The sequence below is a fragment of the Mirounga leonina genome, unplaced genomic scaffold (assembly GCF_011800145.1).
Source record: "Mirounga leonina isolate KUSES-001 unplaced genomic scaffold, KU_Mleo_1.0 Mir_93, whole genome shotgun sequence".
NCBI lineage: Eukaryota > Metazoa > Chordata > Mammalia > Carnivora > Phocidae > Mirounga > Mirounga leonina.
The window spans coordinates 3,634,803-3,656,171 of record NW_023270854.1 but is presented as its reverse complement, the minus strand read 5'-3'; positions in this window follow the sequence as shown (position 1 = coordinate 3,656,171).

The following is a 21,369-nucleotide window of genomic DNA, read 5'->3' as shown; positions in this document are numbered from 1 at the left end:
CCGAGGACACCCCAGGACTCCCGGCGTGGGAGCCAGTGACTCCCGAGCCCTCACTCCAGGGCTTACTGCTTCCGTCTGCATTGAGGGGAGCACCGACGGCAAGGCCCCCGGCCTCTTTCCCCTCCAGAAGTACTTCTGACATGAGCAGGAAAATGTCTTTTTCTACCTTTGGCTTCAATTTTCATAAAATTATATCCTGAGAAGGGTTAGAAGGCACGGCGCTCCGCTCAGAAGCAGCAGAGCGCCGGCCAGGATGGCTCTGTTCCTGCTAATGACTGGAGGAGGGGCAGGTCAGGGCGCCACTTGGACACATCTTTGTGCTAATGCCTGGAGCGCCAGGGAGGCTTGCTACAGTTTTTCCCACTTTTTTCATTGGTAAATAGCTCTGTCCTTTAGGAGCTTCAGCCATTTAGACATTTCGGTTCAATTACTGGGCGATTACGTACTTTGGGCGCAAGGGGTGACAGAGAAGAATAACAATGAGGTCTATGCAGGAGCGTGGGGTCTTTGCATAATCATCCTGTGAAGTCCTATCTGTTTTACCACAGGCCCCCAGACACGTGGCTCTGCGGGTTCACCCTGTGGCAGGCGAATCAGAAGCACAGATGCAGTGGCGTGCAGGGGGGTCGGAGGCCCAAGCAGGGTCCGCTGGGTTCTGTCCCCGCGGGCAGCGGCTCAGACATTTGGAAGCTGCTCGCACTCGAGTCCTGACCGCTGGGGCTTGGGCACAGAATTTGGGTTTTCCTTTCTTATTTTCTTCTTTTTCTAATTCATAATCACACTGCTTTCTTGTCACCCCCCCCCCCCCCCAGTGTCATGGACCGGTGGATGGGGGACTAAGTTATCTTGTTACTACTACTACTAAAATGGTGATCCTAGTTCCCTGTATGGGGCGCTTCCTGGTGCCCAGGACTGTTCCGAGTTCTTCACACGTGTTACTGCATTCAGGCCTCACACCTGTGTGCAGAGGGTCCTGTCACTTGCACCCTTGCTTGCACATGAGGGGCCCAGCACAGCAACTGCCTAAGGTCACATGGCTTGTGATTGACAGGACTTGGGCCCAGCTCTCCATCTCTCCCCTTGATCTGCCCCAGGTGGGACCTGCCCCAGGTGCCTAGGTGAGGGTGTGGCAGTGAAGGGCTGGGCATCTCTGGGATGGGGACTACAGGAGGGCTGAGTGGTCAGGTGATGCTGATGAACAGGCTGTGAGCAGCCACCCCGAGCAGCCTGCACTCCTCCGGTCACCTCCCACTACAGCCCACATCCAATCACAAAACGGGACAGCTCTGTCTTCTGTTGGATCTGAAAAGTAAGTTGAAATCATGTTTGTTTTGAGTGTGTAGCAAGTTCCGTTGAATACAGGTCTACACAGTAATACAAAAACTCGGTTTGTATAAATACAGATAGAGAGATTGACTAATCCTGGGAAGCGATTGGCTACCTCTGATTTGAGGGTTTCCTTACAGACATTTCTGTTCCTTCATCTGCGTTTGAATAAACGTGCCTACCTCTCCTTCATCTCGTGCGTCCCCGGAATGGACTCTGCACATGGCATTGTGTTCTCTCCATTTCTCTGCGCTCCTCTCTTAACCCGGGGAGTAGGTCTGCATCTTCTGCAGCAGGAGGGCAAATGGCCCCAAGCAGCCAGAGAGAGCTGGCCACACCCCCCCCCCAGCTGGCAGGGGGTTGTGGGGGGGCTGGGGAGAAGGTACGTGACGTGGCCGTCCAGCGTTTCCGTCTGGTTAGGCTAACATAGTCTGCATGCATTCACATTTGCAGCCTGAGCCTGGGGTATAATAACTAATCCAATATTTTTTTCCTGTTGGGACTTTTAAAAGTTTGAGATCTTCCGTAGAATGTGGTTTGGGTGAGGATGGTCCTTGTCATTTCGTCAATATTTAAAGAGATATAAAACCTGTAAAACAATGATAGACAATAGTTTAGGGGAAACAAGCTGTTAGGCACTGTGGGTGAAAAATGATTAAAAACTTTAAGATTTATGTCCCTGCATTCCTATGTTTGGTAATCTTTGAAAAGCCGTTGACATTGGTGTAGATCATGCCTAAACTCCTTCTGAATTCACAGAAACCTGTGCGTACACACAGGCTTCTTTTTTCCAAGGTGAAATTCTTTGTTATGCACTTTATTATTATTTCTCTGAAGGTGATGGGAACCACTGAAAGCCACTTACTGAATTGTAAACTTAAAAAACACCAAAGGGTAACATTTGGAGAGCATTTGTACTTTTTATGTAAGTATATTCTTACAATAAGTCATTGCAGAAAACTTGCAACACAGAGAAAGAAATAAAAAGTAACTATTATCTTCATCTAAAGGAAAAATCACTGTTAGTATTTTAGCGCTAAATCTTTTCTCCGTGCTTCTAAAACACAGAGATCGTGCTCATACTCTTGTACTTTGCTTTCTTTACCTGATAGTAGATAATACATATTTTCCCATTTTATCAAAACTTTCTAATCTTACTGAGATGGACTATACTTAATCAATTCTCAGCTAGAATTTTAGAAAGCAACATTAGATTCCTCTCAAGTTCTCACTATTACAAATGAGTACAAAGACCACTCCACTCAGTATTTCTGATTATTCTTTTTTTTTAAAGATTTATTTATTTATCTTAGAGAGCACAAGCATGGGCAGGGACAAAGGGAAAGGGAGAGAGAGAGAGAGAAGCAGACTCCCTGCTGAGTGTGGAGCCTGACAAGGAGCTTGATGCGGGGCTCGATCTCAGGACCCTGAGATCATGACCTGAGCCGAAATCAAGAGATCGATGCTTAACTGACTGAGCCACCCAGGCACCCCTCGGATTATTCCTTTAGAACAAATACCTAGATCTGAGATTTCTGTACCACAGTGGGACTTTGTGCCCAAATTGTCCACAAGGGAGTCTGTACCAGCCCATAACTCCCATTACCAGGAGAAAGAGCCTTTCTCCACATGGACCTTTCCTTTGTGAACACAGGTTTTTTTTTTTTTTTTTTAATTTTAAATATCTGGCTATTTTCTCTAATTGGTCAATGGAATCTTGATGTTTTAATTTATGATGCTTTTAATGTTTATTGCCCATTGATGTTATTTAAAGAAAGGATGGTTTAAGAACGTATGAATTTGAGGAGTATTTCCACATGAATTATGATTTCATTTAATTGAGCGGCCGGTACACATATTTTACAGATAACAAAGAGGAGGGAAAGGAGTTAGCTGAGGACAGCGGCTTCCCCAGCTCAGGGCTGGAGCACCATGGCCGTCCTCCCTGCCGCACTCTGTTCAGCCCGCTATCCCGCGGTTGGGCAGACCACGCCCAGTGATACCAGTAAATGATGTACTTAGACTATCTTTAAGTTACTCGACTTGAAAGTGGAAGAAAAGTTCCAGATTCTGTGGTTTCCATTACTAATGTGTAATTAGTATCATTGGGAAAACAAATGGCATCTCAGAGTAAAGAGGATCACCCCAGGAAGATGAGACTGGTCACCTGGGGTGACCTCACGCAGTGGAACCCTGCGTTGGGAGTTAGAAGGACAGGGAGAAGAACCCCTTCAAGAGCCTGAATCAGGGATCCCTCCCTCGCGTGAGCTTGCTCCGGAGCTGAGAACCTAAGCCTCTGACCCGGGTTTCGGATGAGAAGATGCAGAGGCCGTAGTAAGGCTGTAAGTGATGATGCAGAAGGCTTTTCACCTGGAGGCTGACCCACATCAGGCGGTTTATTTGGAGTACAGAGGGCAGCGTGTGTTTTTACCAACAGCTCTTTAGGAATTGACCCGTAACCAGTCATTATTTTTCTTAAATGACACAAAAGTATAATTTTATCTCACCGGTGTAAAGATGGTCAGATGATGTGTTACAGGGTCAGTTGAACGGACAGAAGCAGTGGGCTCACATGTCATCACGTTTTGTTGACATATTTGAGATATGGGACACATGTTCTTCTATTGAGAGAGAACTGACATAGGACAATATGCTAGTTTCGGGTGCATATGTAATGACTCTGTACATGCCAGTACCACCAGATGATCACCACAGCCACTGGTTAGCATCCATCACCACGCATAGTGAGATTTTTTTCCCTGTGATGTAAGCTTTTAAGATTTATTCTCTTAAACAACTTTCATATCTGCAATGCAGTATTATTAACTACAGTCCCCAGGCTGAATGTCATATCCCTGGGACTTCTTTTTTTTTTTTTTTTTATAACTGCAAGCTTCTACCTTTGGACCCCTTCACACATTTCAGCCACTCTCCACCCCTGCCTTTGGCAGCCACCTATCTGTTATGAGTTTGAGTGGGTTGATTGGTTGGTTTTTTAGATTCCATATGTAAGTGAGATCAGACGGTATTGGTTTTTCTCTGTGTGACTTACTTCACCTCATTATATTTAAATATAAACTAAAGAGGTAGTTTCTGGGCTGGAGAGAATGCATTGCTTAAAGATGAATTCAAAAGAAGGTCTTTAAGACTGTGAGCTTTCTACACAAACCTGCAATTCTAGGCATGTTTTTCTCTAAAAGCTTGTTTGACCAAAAAAGAACACTGATGAAGAGGATTGAGGACAGTTACATTGGGATCAACAGTTTCTAAAATATGTACATAATAAGGAAAATCCCATTCTGCATAACTGGAATCATTACCCTAATTCTTTCAGTCAACTGGTATTCCACTGGATTTCCTAGGAGCTGCTACAAAGCACTCAATCAATCCCAAGATTAAAACATTTTTCTCCCTTCAGTAAATTTTTATGCATTTATGCATGTTTTCAGAGTAATTTTTGCACTTTCATCCAGCTGACTGAAACTAAGAATTTCCTTTCCTCTTTGCAGAATAACAAAACATGTGGGTGTATAATAAGTGATATGTAATAATAAAACTTCTCAGGGTGGGAATTTTTGAATTCTTTATGACCTGTGCCGTATAAAATTATATATTGAATCATATTTCCAAGCTATAGCCTTCTGATACATGTCTCATGCCATTTTGCCACGTTAATATTGATAAAGATTGACCAATTCATCATTAGACTTACCAATTTCAACCCATGACTCTTTAAATGCATTAAAATTATGGATGGCAAATAGTTACGTTTGATTTGTTAACTTTAAGAAACAGTAGCGCCCGAAATACCTTCATTTCACTTGTAATACACTTACTTATAAATTAGTAAAATCTGATGCCCACTTTGGAAGTTATTTATTCTCCTTTTGGAGATTCCTCACTCTTTTCAAGTCATGATATTCACAAAGCATTAACTTGGGTTTGCAAATTCCAGGATGGTGAGCTCGAGTACAGGTCTTGCTTAACAGGAGCCTGGGTTTTGCATTGTTGAATGGAACAAGAACTCTGGACAGATCGACTGGGATGCCCTTCCTTCCATTAGTTAGTGGAAACCAATGGCATTACCATCTGAAATAATCTCCAAGCAGAAATCTGATGGAAAGGACTTTGTTCAAACTTCAGACTACTATGAATAATATTTTTTAAACAGAAGGGCATTTAAAGCGGCAATTTTTCTCATGGTGATGGTTTTGTTAAAGATAATGTGAATATTCATCTTTAAGTTCTGGTAAGATCGTTGGAAATTCATGGTGACAATATGTAACATCTTATTTGTTGTCATGGAAGCATTGCAATATCACAAAATCCTTTTAACAAAACAATGAAAGCTGCAGAGAGGCGCATCAGGTGCTCATCACTCTAGCTTTTTAGGAGAACACAAGAGATTTCTAAAACGGGAGTCACAAAGTTTCTTTCCAGATGACCTCTCACTTTTCTTAAAATTTCTGTTTCAATTCTGTTGGCACACCCCCTTTTTTTTTTCTGAGACACTTAGGTTTTTAAATTCCTTGTTAGTTGTTTCCAGAGGCTTCCCTTTTTAAGAGTGGAATTCCATATCAGAAATCCATATCAGCTACTTAGGATACTGGTTCGAATGTCATCTGTTTTGCTAATGGTTTCCACGCTCAGAGAATAGTCTAATTGCATCGTGTTGACATGAATAGATGCAGGCAACTTTTTCCTAACGTGATCGGCGATGCCCTTGGACACACTTCTGGTGGGGAGCGCACGGCCTTCATTCTTCCCACTGCCAGGTGTCAGCATGCTACTTCTCAAGGGCAAATTTGGCCTATTTTAAGCCTCCACTTCTCAAAGACAATATTTTTTTCCTGTACTGATCACATTACACCTTTTTGCTCACTTTCCGAGTGTTTTCTTGAAAATCCCCACTTCCTAGAGTCCTTCAGGCCAAACACTGCAGTGTCGTAGGAAGCCCAGGAGGAAGGAGCCCATGGGGAACCAGGTGCGGGCTACGTCAGTGCCAATGTGCGGGTGTGGCATGCGTGGTGGGAAGACGCTGTCTTGTTGTGTCTCAGTAGGAGCAAGAGGAGGGCTGAGACTCGGGGCAGAAGGCGGGCTCAGCAGAGTCGAGAGCCTGGAGAATTGTGTTGTATGGGACTGGGGTCTTGTCTCCACTGTAATGCTTAAAGGTTCTGGTCATTGTGTCACCTGTCAGAGGAGGGAGCGAAGTGCAGATGCGTGCTTCACATGCATCACAGATGCACGTAGCGAGTGTTACGCATGTGGATGGACACAGCGAACATGAGTAGTTGGAAGAAAGAAGGAGGAATGGCATGGATGTTGAGTGGGCCGTCTGGGACTGGTGGATGGAGAGCCTGTTCCAACCACCATAGATGGTTCATAGATTTCATCTGGAAAGAAAGAAATTGCCAAAAGAGAGGTGGAGCATGGCCTCTCTAGGGTTAAAGATCCTTAAGCTTTAGAGAGAATGTATAAAAGAAAATTTCTTTCTGAAATAATTTATGGAAATGCCGTGCTCCCTTTGAAGGTTCCATGTCACCGCGTGGCACTGCGCAATGTTCTCTTTCTTCACCTGTCAGGCAAAGACCACCTCGAAGACTCTCACTGCTGATTACTAGTTAATTGTCATTAATAAGTGACAACTGACATTATGGGGGCTTAATGCAGAGAGAACAGAAAAGAGCCACAGATATTCTAATGAGCTGACTCCTACGTGCCCTCTATTGTTGTCGAAAATGAGGAGCTGTCGTCATTGTTCAGGAGATGGGCTTCAATTGCTCTGGAAAATATTCTCTTTTAATTTCTTTATGCATAGCTAATTCCTGGTACTCTGTATTTCTCTCTCCCCCCACTCCCCCTTTGATTGGGTGCACGCACACACATACACACATACATGCACGCATGCATGCACGCACACACACTCTCTCACTTTCTCCTGTGAGCGTGCTACAAACTCCTAACTTAGGAGGTGCCATAACTTATTCCTAGACAAGGAAATAGTGCGCTCTAAAAAAGCTTCTTTTTATAGAGCAGATAGAAAAGAAAGGCAGTTTAATGTCATAGTTTTAGTTGACTTGGATGGGGACAGAGGTGGAGAGGACCAGAGCTGAGAGAGGAGGGAAGGAGCCTGGGAGGAATTGGTAAGGTCTGCTAGTCACAGCAGAGAGCTGAAGGATGGTCAAGAACATGGGAGCACATGTGGCAACTGGTCTACCAGAGAGAAGCATTACCCTTCCCAGCCCGTAGAGCTTAGAAACAAAGACAACAGGCAAACAAACAAAAATCCCCATAGAATCTTCTAGAAGAGAAGCCAAACATGAGGGGAAATGATTTGGTAGGTGTTGACCTTTGAGCTGTGTTAGTTGCCATTTGTTTTTGGCAAACTTGACCTAGACAGCATTTGCTTGTGAGAGTCCTTAATCATCAGGACACCTTGAGCAGGGACTCGAGGTTCTTTCTTGCATGTGTGCACTCGTGCGTGCGTGTGTGCGTGTGTGTGTATGTGTGTGTGTGTACAAATAATAGCCATACTATATTTTGATGTTTAGGGTGGAAAATACAATACAAAACATACAGCAAAATAATTTCTGTGTTGACTCGAGCCAACTAGCCGTATTCTCTGTCTGTCTGTGGCCAAAGGGCGAGGTGTTAGAAATGCCCATTGCATTCAGCCTCGGCTCTAATACCGAAGATTTCCAAACAGGGCCCTGTGGAATGTTCTTGGGGGAAACTCAGGCTGAAGCCAATGGGAACAAGATGTGTTGTTTTTCAAGTGCCAACACCTCCTAACAACAATTCTGCGTGCTATCAGATCATTTCACACCGTGCCATGCCACCTTCTATCAAGGCTTATCACACAAATGCAGTTTCAAGCTTGGTATTTGATGGCCGTGCTGCTAAAGAGAAAAAGCCTGTCTTGCTCCTTGAACACTGCTTGGCCGGTGACTCCTTTATGCGATGGTAAGCCCTCTGCCTGTGTTTATTGCTGCTCTGAGATGGGTTTTGGAAAGGCAGCAATTTTTTAAATCGCAGTGGACAGTGGGTTCTGGCTTTCTCCCACGTCAGTGTCAACCTGGAATTCCACATGATCCTAACAGGATGGGAAGAGATGGCAAGAGATGACCATCCCTCTGCTCAAATTAGCTTGTTGGCAGTCATATCACGCTGTTGACGCACGTGATCTCAGTAAAAACATTTCATTCCTGTGCACGTGTGCTGCTGAGGGACCACATCCGGAGCATTTGTACTGTGTCCTTGAGATTTGGGGCCCGAGTTCTCGACTTTGCACTTGGATTCGGTTTGCTTTATTTGGAAATGCTGGAGATTGGTCCCGGCTTGGTATCATTTGTAACTTGGATCAGCAGGACACCGATATCCTCACCTAAGTTTTGCACAAAAATGTGGAAAGGGGCATAATGAGCTTGTTCTAGGCTCTGCATGACTGGCCCTGCTGGACACTGATTCGTCTCTACTCAGGACGTTTTTGGCATCATGCTCTTGTGTAGAGAGCATGGGATTTAGAGGCTGAATTTCAGACTAATTCACAAACCTCTGTTTCTTTATCATCAGAATTATGACAACACATGGAATGTGCCTCACTCTGTGCTCAGCACAGTGAAGGCACCAAATAACCTGTCGATATTGTCACTTTTGTCATTGGACTTGCTCGATCCGTTATAGGGATACCTTACAGCTGTTCGCTGTCTTGTCCACAAAAGTATCAAGCGAGATGTGGTGGCAAACAGGCAAAGACCCTGGTAGGTGGGTGAGACTAATCACACACTTGAGCTGGAAACGTACGACGTTAGCTGTCTCCTGGGGTTCAACGGCACAGGGTGTCACAGCTCCAAGGGCACCCTCCTCCAGTACCACTAAATTTCAGCTCAAATCGAAATGTGAGCTTTGGTAAAATCCGAGCTGGGGAGAGAGAAAGGGGTCTGGGTAAGGAGATAAGTTGTGGAAAGTGTGGATTTGTTGTTCAAGGTAGAATCAAAGAGATGTGTGGTTGGAATCCAGCATCGCCATGTCCTTCCCCTACTCACCTGCCAAAGGAGATGTGCAGAGGGGTTACTTGGGTAGTGAACAGTGTTTATCACTGTAGGGTTCTGACCAGGACTTCACTGGGCTCACCATCATATGAACTAGACTGGAATGTGCGTGGTCCAGGAGAAGACATCGGTGGCCTTTCTAGTAGCAAGTGGAAAGCCCTACCTTTACTGTGAGCCCAGTGGGATTCAAGCTTGGCTTCTGGGGGCTGGAGTCTGAAGCCTGAAGCCTGTCAAAGAGTAGGTATTCCTCAGAGGACCGGGAGCTAGGTTCTTTCCTCTAGTTAACAGACATCACACTGAAACCTAATTGTTCTATTTTGCCCTGACCTCTTCTTTAGCTGCAGTAAGGGTGAAGGAGAGAGAGCTTGTGTCTTCCCCTTGAGTTAGAGGGTGGAGCCAGCAGGTGGCAGGGTGATCTCCACCTGGGAACACTTACTGCTTCCTTTTGCTGAGGTGACTCAAAGGGACTTCAGTCGGCCCCCTGATCTGGATGATTCAGAGAACATTCGGTCAAGTTTTGGACTGTTTTTGATGCTTTTATTTTGGTGATGCTCAGTTTATGTTCCAGAAACATGCATCCTTTAGTTGTCCAGGTTGATACCTTCTTTCAGACCCCTTGCCTATTTGAGTTCAGCTCTATCACTTTGTGGGTCATCTGCACTTAGGTATTCTCAGCGGTTTGAGTGCATGCTTACCTGAGCTCCTTACCTTCCGTCTTGTTTTAACTCCTCATTCTTTCTGTTAGCATCACTAGCTTCATCAATGGGGTCCACTGATGATCAAATACTCAGTGTCCCTGGGTGTCAGGGGAGGGAATGGGGCTCAGTATCACTTATAGTACATCCTCTGCTTCCATGTAGCTTCTAGTAGACTCATTTGTGTTCGTCTGTGTTTCCTGGAAGCACAGACATGTTTTCCCGTTAAAAAATCTCACTCGTTCATACGTTCAGACCAACATTTACTCCTAGGTGTGTGGTATTTTGATAAACATAGTAAAAATATGAATAAGCCTTTTACAGGTTAAATTATGATTTCGAGCGCATACAAACGGGCTGGTTAAGGACCAGAGAAATTGCACAAGGGGCCAGGAGGACACATGGAACTCCCGAGTTGAGGGAGCTCCTCAGGGAGGTGGGTGTCCCATGTTTTGGTTATAATTCGTTCATTAAAATGAATATATATTGAGTTCATCGCAAAATCGACTTTAATGTCAGTCCTTGATGCCGTGAACCTCCCTCTCCAGGTGGCACCTGCGATCGCGTTCGGTGCCGGGTGCCGTGTGCGAGCGGGTTCCAGCACCAGTACCAGCATCCCGAAGAACATCCGTGTGCGCCTGAACTCCGTGTGTTGTTAACGAGTCACCACAAACTTAATGGCTATAAACCACACCTGCAGATGGATCTCAGTTTCTGTGCGTGGGACATCTGGATCCCCTCCTCAGTTCTCAATAGGCTGAAGTCAGGGTGTTGGCTGGGGGTCTCCTCTGAAGACCAGGCATCTCTTCTAAACTCTGGTTGTTGGCAAAATTGAGTCCCTTGCATTGTAGGACTGGTGCCCTTGGCAACAAAAGGCTACCTGTAGTCCCTGCCATGTGGCCCCTCCAGAACATAGCTGTTTGCTTCTTCAAGGTGAGTGGGAGAGTGTCTTTATTGCTTCCAGTCCCTTTTAGGAGTTCATCCTGCTTAGGTCAGGCCCACCAAGGATAATTTTTCTTTTGATGAGCTCAAAGTCAACTGACTAGGGACCTTATCACATCTCAAATCCCTCCCCCCTTTGTACATACGGTAACCTGGTCACAAGAGTGACAGCTTCAGCTTCTGACAGCGCTAATACGGCTCACAGGATGCCGGCTGACTATTCTGCTCTCCCATCTTGCTGCGCTGCCCCCTCCCCGTGGCCCCTCCTCGGTGCTCCAGCCAGTAGCCTGGTTTTGTTTTAGCTACGTTCAGTTATCCCTAGCACCTGTGCTGCCTCCCCTCCCCACTTCTGCGGATCTTCATGTTTCATGGAAAGCTGGTTTCTCTGGAAAGCCTCCCTAAATCCCCTGGTCAGCTGCCCTTGCTTGGGGCATCTGGGGTGCCCCCCATCCTCTTTCACAGCATCATCAGTTTCTCCTCTATCATAGGCAACAGTCTCTTTCCGCAGCTAAACCGCAAAGTACGGGCCCTGGAGGGTGGTTTGGGACGACCAGCAGTGTCGCTTTGGAGTCAGGCATCCCTGCATCAACCCCTAGTTATCCAAGAGATTGGCCGTGTGACTCAGTTTCACCATCTAGGACCTGAGGCCGACCACAGTACCTCCTCCCCCAACGAACCGAAGTGGAAGTGAAAGGCGACAGACACTACACCTAACGTGCTTAGCCTGGACGCGGGAGTGCTCAACAGATCGGAGCTGCGGTTCTTTGCAGAAGTAAAGCCTCGTGTCTCCGAGCTTGTGTTCTAAGGCAGCATCACTGGTGATGTCCAGCAGTAAGTACGACATCGGGAGAGCTCAGTCCTCTCCCGTGGGATGTGCTGTCGATCAAGTCAGGGAGCACGCGAAGTGTCCTCCAGGCCACGCGGAGGCCCGGAGAGCAGTCAGGGCGGAACCCACGACTGTCCAGCTGCCCTTCGGTGAGAAGGGACCCTGTGGGCCACAGCGGTTTGAGGACAGGAGAGAGTAATGTGTTTTTAAATTAAGCCTCAGAGAGATGGTGAATCCGCTTGTATTTGGCCAAAAATACTATGAAATTCTTCCAGCACACGGCTTGGAAATGTCTTAAAGTTTCAGCTGCTTCTTCTGTGCCAAGAACTGTGGGCTGACAGAGCATTGATAACGACAATATGCGTACATTTTAGCGAAGTAAAGGCAAGATTGTTAAATCAGGGGTCAGTCAGTGATCAACAAATCTGGCGAACAACAGGACGCTGGGCCGCATGACCCCCTTGGTGGCAGCGTCCACCGAGTGTGCCCGGCTCAGTAGGACCTGTGGCTTCCCGGTGGATGCCGGGCGACAGCTCGTGTCCCGCCCCGGCGGCAGGTGTGCGGGGATCCTGGGCGGGGGCAAGCCCCCGGCCGCACCAAGGGCTCCCAGCACTGCTTTCCTGACCTGGATGCACAGCGAGCAGCCCCAAACCGGAAGGAGCTGTTTGTTCAGTGTTGCTGTGTCTGCCATGGGGAACGGGGAATAACACGCTTCCCTTTGTGAAAACACTGATTTTTGTCAAGATATTTTAAAAAGTGTTCCTCTGGGGGAGAGAGTGCGGTAGGAAATACCTGCCGCACGTAGCTGTTCTGTGTTGGGCGGGGGTGGGTGGAATCTGGGAGCAGAAGCTTCTTTGAGTTTCCTTTCCTTCCTTCCGTGGCTGGTGTTTTGATTAGCCTGTCCTTTAGGCCATCATTAGCGTCTTTTGGGGGAAAGCGTTCAGTCCATAAATATGAAAATAAGCCCGTAATTGACCCTTGCACTGAGTTTGTTTCCATTAGGTTTTGCCATTGAAAAAGGCTCCTGTTTGGAGTGCACCGTGTGTGAGATATACTGATGGTGTCCCCCCAATCTGACGGCAGTGGCGGACCCGTTCAAGGCACCGCGTTCGGGAAGGGCGGGGGACGGAGGGAGGGGTGCGAGGATGAGCAGGGTTTTTCCTGCCCTGAGCACACTTGAGTGGAACTCGGAAGTGCCTGCCGAGCTCGGACCCACAGTGCCAATTAATGCGATGGTTCTGGAAGGGCCAGGCATGAAGGCCTATCGGCACGTCCTCTTTGGTGTCACTAGGGTCCAACGCAGACACACCCGGGGAGTCAGCGCGACAGAGCCCACGAGAGGCGAAAGACACAAAATAACCACGGGGAGTGCCGACTGGCCTGCCACAGCTCCTGTGGGGCCGGGGTCCTCTGTGTTCGGCAGGACTCGGCCCCGGGCTGCGGCGTCTGGGAGAGGCGCCCTGGCCTCGTGAGCCTCTCAGCTTGCAGACACAGCGTCCAGGTCTGCTTGCCACCAACAGAGTTTTTGTTTTTTCCCTTTTCATTTTCCCCTTTCTGGAATTCCCACCATTGCCTGGAAGGAACATACGGCATGCTGATTGCATTAGGATTGTTTATACATTTAGCTAGAAGGGGCGCACAGCGAGGAGAGAAAACAATTCGCACGGGAGCAGAGTTTAAGGCCTTGCGTTCATACCCTTCCCAGAAGCAGATCGAATGTAGGTTCAACGCCGACTGGGAAGCGGGGAGGTGGCTGGCCCCACTGGGAGTCTGGACTCCTGAATATGCTCAGGCTCCAGGGAGACAGCAGGATCCCAAGCCTGCCAGACCCCGCCGATGTGCCCTCCACGGGCCTTCCCTGGGATACTCTTCGACAGTAAGACATCCTGGGTGCATCTTCTGTCCTATAGATCCCAGCATAGATTTTCCACCAGTCTGTGCCAGTCAGGAAAAAAAATACAGGAAGATGACTTCTTTAGGACAAGAGGGACACTTCTGTTTTTCTTCCCAAATCCAACCTCCCCTTCCTTCCTTCTCCCAGGACCTCCAGAACTGTGTTTACGTACAAATGTTTTGTTGCTCTTCAAAAAGGCTGGCCTGATATACTCTTTAATTTGGGTGTGTCATGTCAGCAGAGACCCCAACCCACTGGTGCCGTGACCCACTGACTGCCATTTTAGAGGCTCCTGACCCTGTGACCCTCAGACCAGTCGCTGTGTATTGGGGGGTGATAAATGCACCAAGACAGGGTTCCACGCTCGGCTATCTTTAGAAACACTGGGCTAAAGACAGACAGATAGACTTATTTATGGCAGGATTCCTGAGTCTTTAAACATGTGCCATGAATTTCCATGTGTGCACGTGGCCCATCCTGTTGTGCAAGAAATTTTTTAAACAATATTTATTTGTTGGTAAAATATACATAACATAAAATGTCCCATTTTTGCCATTTAAAACCGTACAGTGCGGTGGCTGTCTGCACGTTCCCACTATGGCACCACCATCCCCACTGCCCTCCTCCAGAGCTCCTTCATGATCCCAAACTGGAACACGGTCCCTGTTAGGCAACCACTCCCCAACCCCTCTCTTCTACCTCCCGTCACGGTGAATTTGCCCACTCTGGGTCCCGCATATACATGGAATCATGCAATCTTTGTCCTTTGTGTCTGGCTCATCTCACCTACCATAATGTCCTGCGGGTTCATCCACGGTACAGTACGTGGCAGGTTTTCCTGCCTTCATAAGGCTACATAATATTCCACTGTATGGATGGATCACACTTTGTATCCACTCATCCCTTGATGGACGCATCAGTTGTTTCCACCTTTTGGCTGTTGTGAATAGTGCTGCACTGAACATGGGCATACCAGTATCTGTTCGTGTCCCTGCATTCACTGCCTGGGGGATATACCCAGAAGTGGAAGTGCTGGATCATAGGGCGATTCTCTGTTTATCAGGAGCTGCCAACCTGTTCTCCACCCGTGGCAACACCATTTTCCATTCCTACCAGCAATGTGCAAGAAACCCAATTCTCTACATCCTTGCCCACACTTGTTATTTCGATAACAGCCATCCTAGTGGGTGTGAGGTGGTATCTCATTGTGGTTTTCATTTGCATTTCCCTGATGACTAGTGATGTTGAGCATCTTTTCATGTGCTTATTGGCCACGAGTGTATCTTCTTTAGAGGAATGTCTGTTCATGTTCTTTGCCCATTTTTGAATTGGGCTGGTTGTTTTTTGTTGTTGAGTTGTGAGAGTTCTTTATATATTTGGGGTATTGATTCCTTATTAGATAGAAGATTTACAGACATTTTCTCCCATTCTGTAGGTTGTCTTTCATTCTTTCAATTGTGTCCTTTATGCACAAACATTCTTAATTTTGATGAAATACAATTTATCTAGTTTTTCTTTTGTTTTTTTTAGATTTTTATTTATTTATTCATGAGAGACAGGGAGAGAGAGAGAGAGGCAGAGAGAGAAGCAGGCTCCCAAGGAGCAGGGAGCCCGATGTGGGACTCGATCCCAGGACCCCGGGATCATGACCTGAGCCGAAGGCAGACGCTTAACGACTGAGCCACTCAGGCGCCCTCTAGTTTTTCTTTTGTGACCTGTGCTTCTGGTGTCATAGCTAAGGACCATTGCCAAATCCAATGTCATGAAGCTTTTCCTTTATGTTTTCCTCAAGACTTTTATAGCTGTGGCCCTGTGGTGAGCTCTTCGATCCATTTGGAGTTAATGTTTGCATGTGAAATAAGGTAAGGGTCCAACTCTAGTCTTTGGCACGTGGGCCTCCGGTTGGCCCAGCATGATTTGTGAAGCTTGTCCTTTCCTCACTAAAGAGCTGAGCACCCTTGTTGAAAGCCACTTGGCCACCGGTGCAAGGGTCCATTTCTCAGCCCTCTCTTCCACCCTATTGCTCTCTTGCCTGCCCAATGCCAGCACCACATTGTTTTGATTGCTGTAGCTCCGTAGTCAGTTCGTAAATCAGGAAGTGTGAGTTCTCCAACTGGGCTGGTCGTTTGCAAGATTGTTCTGGCAATTCCCCAAAGTTTTGATTATCAAACACTTCTTTTTTTCCCTGGACCTATTAACATCTCTCAGATAAATAATCCGCAGAACCAACCATTTTGAAAGTACTTTTTTCCAGCTTTGTTCTGATTTGTTTTTCTGAAGTCCTTAAGAGAACGACTGACCCAATTTTTGTTCACATTTGACATAAGAAAATAATGGTCCAGGCTGTTAAAAAAAATGCAGGTGAATTGAATTTCATTCTTGTCCCTGAAAACCCATTGCTGTGTAAAAACTTGAGTCTCCTATCATCCTTTCAGGTCTAGTGACTGAACTTTTCTGTGCCTCTCCTTCTCCTTTTTCCATTCGTGAGACTGGATGGCAGCCTGTTCAAGATGTTGTGACAATTAATGAAACGGAATCTGTAAAATGCTTTGAGTGCTTTGAAAGAAAAGTGTCATGTAAATTCAAGGAAAAGTACTAGTATAACTCCCGAATCAGTGCAAACATAAATTTTCCCCAATCATTTTGTGGAATGTTGCAGGTGGCACATTCCCTCTTCTGGCAATCCTGAGATCACCTGAAATCTAGGACGGGCACTCTTCCCCTAACTTGCATGATGAAGTTTTGTTATGAAAAGGCTCATCTAAAACAAATCGAATGTAAACGCGCATCTGCTGCAACTTAGACAGTGAGCCCCAGGGGATCTCAGGTGGCAGCCCCCAGGTGTGGGAGAGTGTTTGTTCCTTGTCAGGCCCACATGGAGACACAGCTCCCCCTTCATGTCAGATATGTTATTCCTCTTTGTCATTGCCAGTGAGGAAAAGGGACCCTGGAGAGGAGACACGCCTCCCACACCCCCATCCTGAAGGCCACGCCCCGCACCATACCTTGCCTTGCTCACCACCATCCCCGCAGTAGAGGTGTCCTCTGTGTTTTGGTTAGATCAACGGTCCACTTTGCTGTGACTATGACTTTGCAAATATGTAGAGCTGAACCGTATAGCAGACTAGGATTACATTTCTTTTATTGTGCATTGTTTATTTTTCTGGTGTTAATTTTTTTGGGGGGGAGGGTGAGGCTTAAATTTCTATGTTGCTGTTACCGGCCCATCTCCAAAGGAGTTGGCACAGTTGATTATTCCCATCTTCTTGATATATTTTCTTTACTTGGTTTCCAAAATGCCATGCTCTTGCTTTTCTTGCGTTTTTTAGTGTCCTTGCTGGTTCCTCCTTTCTATCTGGCCTCAAGTTCTTACAAGATTTAGAAAGTAAACACAGGACCAGCTGGTACTGGAAAACCTCACCGGCCTTGGAGAAGGCAAACTCGGTATCCTCTTTTCCACACTACAGCTCCTATAGCCTGGCCACAATTATCAGTCTTTTTCAACTTATTCTTTGAAAAGATTAACCTAAAAGGTTTCATTGAGGAAAAGAAATATAGAAAGACCATTTGAGAAATAGAAGCACGTTTACGTGCAACAATTTTCTTCTATGGGGCCACTGCCAGGGATGGGGGAGCTAGAGATATTTAGTGTTACACACACACACGCACACACACACACACGATTTATTCTCAACAAGGGGCACTGAGTGAGAAGTTAACACACAATTTCTATTAACACTAATGAGAGCTGTGAGTGTGTCTCCATTCACAGCACTGGAAATTTACCCCTTAGGGTCCACATAAATTTGAGCAGTTGACCATGTGAAATGTTCTTTTATGGGCAATAAGGGCACTGAGAAGCAGCTACATGTTTTCCTAAACCTGACCACCCACCAGTATATGTCTGCATAATTCTTCAATTTTTCTTCCTGGAATCCAGATGCAGTGAACACTTTGCTGATCTCTGGTCTCTCTGCAAAAGTCATGTAACAGTTGCATCTTTTGATATTAAATCTAACCTGGAACTACAATCCCTCCCTTTAGGTGACTTGATTAGGACTCTCCCAGCTAATCTAGAGCAGTGAACTCTATTCCTCTCTCCCAGTACTTTGTGCAACATGGAGAATCCTGTTTGAAAACGGAGGTTGTCACTATAAATAGATTCACACAGGCACTCATGCAGGCATTGGCCGATTGCTAGGGAGAATGCTGGGCTTGTGGATTCTCTTTCCTTGCTTTATGTAAATGTAGAGGCTTATACCATTTAGTTTCTAATATATTTTGAAAGATCTTGAAAATTCAAGTCTCAACAGATAGGCAGCACCAGCCCACCAGAGTGCACCATCCCCAATGATCCAAATTCCCTATGTAATTCAGGCCAATTCCACCCAAAACAGAGCTCACCCAAACGCAGAACTTGGCTTGGATGAGTTGCTTCTCAATATTCAACAGATAACTATTAATCGACAGATAATATTATTATTTTTTAAAAGATTTTATCCATTTATTTGAGAGAGAGAGAGAGAGAGAGGGAGAGCACAGGGGGAGAAGCAGACTTCCTGCTGAGCAGGGGAGCCCCATGCAGGACTCGATCCCAGGAACCTGGGATCATGACCTGAGCTGAAGGCAGACGCTTAAATGACTGGGCCACCCAGGCACCCCCAGATAATATTATTAATTACAAGAGGGTTTTTTTTTTTAAGATTTTATTTATTTATTTGACAGAGAAAGACAGCGAGAGAGGGAACACAAGCAGGGGGAGTGGGAGAGGGAGAGGCAGGCTTCCCACCGAGCAGGGAGCCTAATGCGGGGCTGGATCCCAGGACCCCGGGACCATGACCTGAGCCGAAGGCAGACGCTTAACGACTGAGCCACCCAGGCGCCCCTAATTACAAGTGTTTTTATATACTTCCCTTTCTATGAGGACAGGTCCTGAGTCTCCCCCAGCACGTGTTTGTGACATCCGGTGGGCGGGGCCAGGCTGTGTGGCTCAGGGTCGACCCTCTGCATGTGTCTGTGGAGTGCTGGGTGAATTGCAGACATCAACATCACACGAATGGTCTCACCCCGTTCCAACAGCCCAGGACCAAAAGCCACTTCGGAGCCACTTTCGTGGTGACGTGACGTTCCCCACACCGTGATTCCCCTGTGGCGTCTCTGCACAGTCTTTGTGGGGAGGCAGGCTGCAGGGCTTCCGTGCTTTTGCTTCACTTTACATAGTCTTCCAGGCCTCAAACCGAATTTGGTTTAATGCTAGTTTAGGGTCTTTTACATGATTTAAATGTGGTTCAAATTTGCAATTCTACTTTAATGGAAAGGAGGAAGGGAAGAAAAGAAAGGGACTGGGTTTAATCTTTCCCTAACAAATGCCACTGCATTCTGCTTTTTTGTCTGGGTCGGATGTGTTACTGCTATTTGTCATTGCGAGTGAGGAGAAGGGACCCTGGAGAGGAGACACGCCTCCCAACCCCCCACTCCCCCAGTGCCACAAGCGTGGTGCTCGGAGGCAGCCCTCCACGCTGCTCCTCTTTGATAATGATTTCTGTTCTGTTGCCACCCTACTAAGGGGCCTGGAGTTCAGAGGGAACAGTGCTTTGGGTTCTTGAAATAAAACAAACAAACAGAAGAGTTAAAATGGAAATCATTAGGTTGTTTCCTTCAGTTTTAGGGGCTGGGCCTTCCCTAGGTCCAGAAAGGCATCCATCAGGGAGGGAGGGAGGCTCCCCACCTGGGCCAGGGAGGTGCTGGGCCCTCCAACAAGCTTATCAACTCCCTCGAGGGCGGGGCTTTGTTTCATTAATCTCTTAGGATGCCCTCAAGCCGACTTAGTTCTTTAAAATTTGATTTTGAAATAATTTTTATTAATGTTTGTAGAAAAAAAAGTTTCAATAGAGTTTATAGTAACAAATATTCTAACTTGCATCTCTTGGCCACTCAGCTACCTTGAGGAGGTGACCTCTGTTAGCAATTTTTTGCTTAGCCCAGAATAGGCTCTTACCAATTCTGGTTGACTTCCTTCTTTAGCAGGCTGGAAATGGCTTCTGCCTTACGCCCATGGACCCTCCTGCTCCCAGGGAGAGTAAATTTTGATTGGAGTCGGTGGCTGGTGCTCAGCAGTCCCAGATTTTCGAGAAGGGTCCACTGAGCAAATAACACATACAGGATGTCTGCCAGAGGCTTCCCCTGTGCTGGGCATTGTGCTCAGCCGTTCAGAGGCATGATTTCATTCAATCCCTTAAAGAGCTCTGTGAACTATTCATATGACAGATGAGAAAAAACCAAAGGCCCTCCCTCGACCTAGCCAGGGAAGGTGACTTCTCCACGGTCACATGGCCAAGAGGGGCAGAGGCAGGCTCTTCTGATGCTTATACTGAGCCCATGCTCTTGACTCCTGGGCACGTGGCCCTCCTCTGCCCAAATGCCTTACCATATTTGGTGGTCAAGCTACACATCCTAGGCTCATGTCTGAAACTTCTGGGAGAGTCACCCATTAGGCACAGTATCGGAATTCATGTGCTCCCACCATATCTTTCATACAATGGACTGAGGATGTTCTTTCCTCCTAATGACGTGTGTGCCCTCTGACATGCCTGGGGAAGGAATGCCGAACTATGTGAGTTTGATTCTCTCTTCCACGTCACGGGGAACCTTGTGGTCTGGAGCTCAGGGCTTGGAGGTGGGTGCAGCATCCTGGGGATTTGTAGGCAGGGGGAGAGTTGGCCAAGGCCAGTTCTGAGAAGTCTCATTCAGGGAAGGCGAAGGCTCTGGAACCCAAGCCAGGCAGACAGCCAAGCAGGAGGCCAGTCTCAAAACTCCATGTCGATGTGGGGCGATTGGGTTGAAACCAGAACTGAGAGGCGTGGAAGCAGCGGGGTGGTGGGTCTCAGCCCTGACACATAAGAGCTGCTGTATCTGGGGTGGGGTCCTCAGCCATGGCCAGGGAGAGGACTGATCTCCTCTCTCTGACACTGGCTGCAGGAATATTATAGGAGCCATGGAACAGATTGTGTAGCAAATACCAAGTGGTATTACCAGAGTCTGTGCGGGACTGTGGCTTTGAAGTAATCCGTCTATTTTGACTGGAAAAAATTTCATATTAATGTGACATCTTATATTCATGGTCTAGCTCTGCATTGAGCTCCAAGACTTAATTGAATTGGAGGTCTCGGAAGAAAGCACCAATCTCAGAGAGGGAGCCCAATTACGCGGAGTGATAGTTACAATGGAAACCCGCTCAAGTGGAGTGAAGTCGGGAGTGGTGTGCTGTGATTTCGTCCACATTCCAGGCGGGGCATGCGGCTATGACTCAAGCTCCCCTCTGACCTGCCCCATGTCCGTACAAGCTGAATGAGATAATTTCCCATTGTTTGGCTTGAGTTAAATTCAAACGAGAGACTGTTGGAACAGGGGCTGATTTGGCAGTCTGTCTTTCCAGGAGTGTGTGGATTTGCTGCTTGGGTGCGAAGATAGGGCTCATTCCCTGCCAGAACTTTTGAAAAACAAATCTCAATGGTATAAGCCCCACAAATCGGTTATAGACCAAATGGTCTTCTTTGGTGTGATATTCTGTAAGTAGAACAAGGGTCTTTTGGGGGCCTCTTGTAGTACACCAACTTCATTAAATGTGGGGAATCA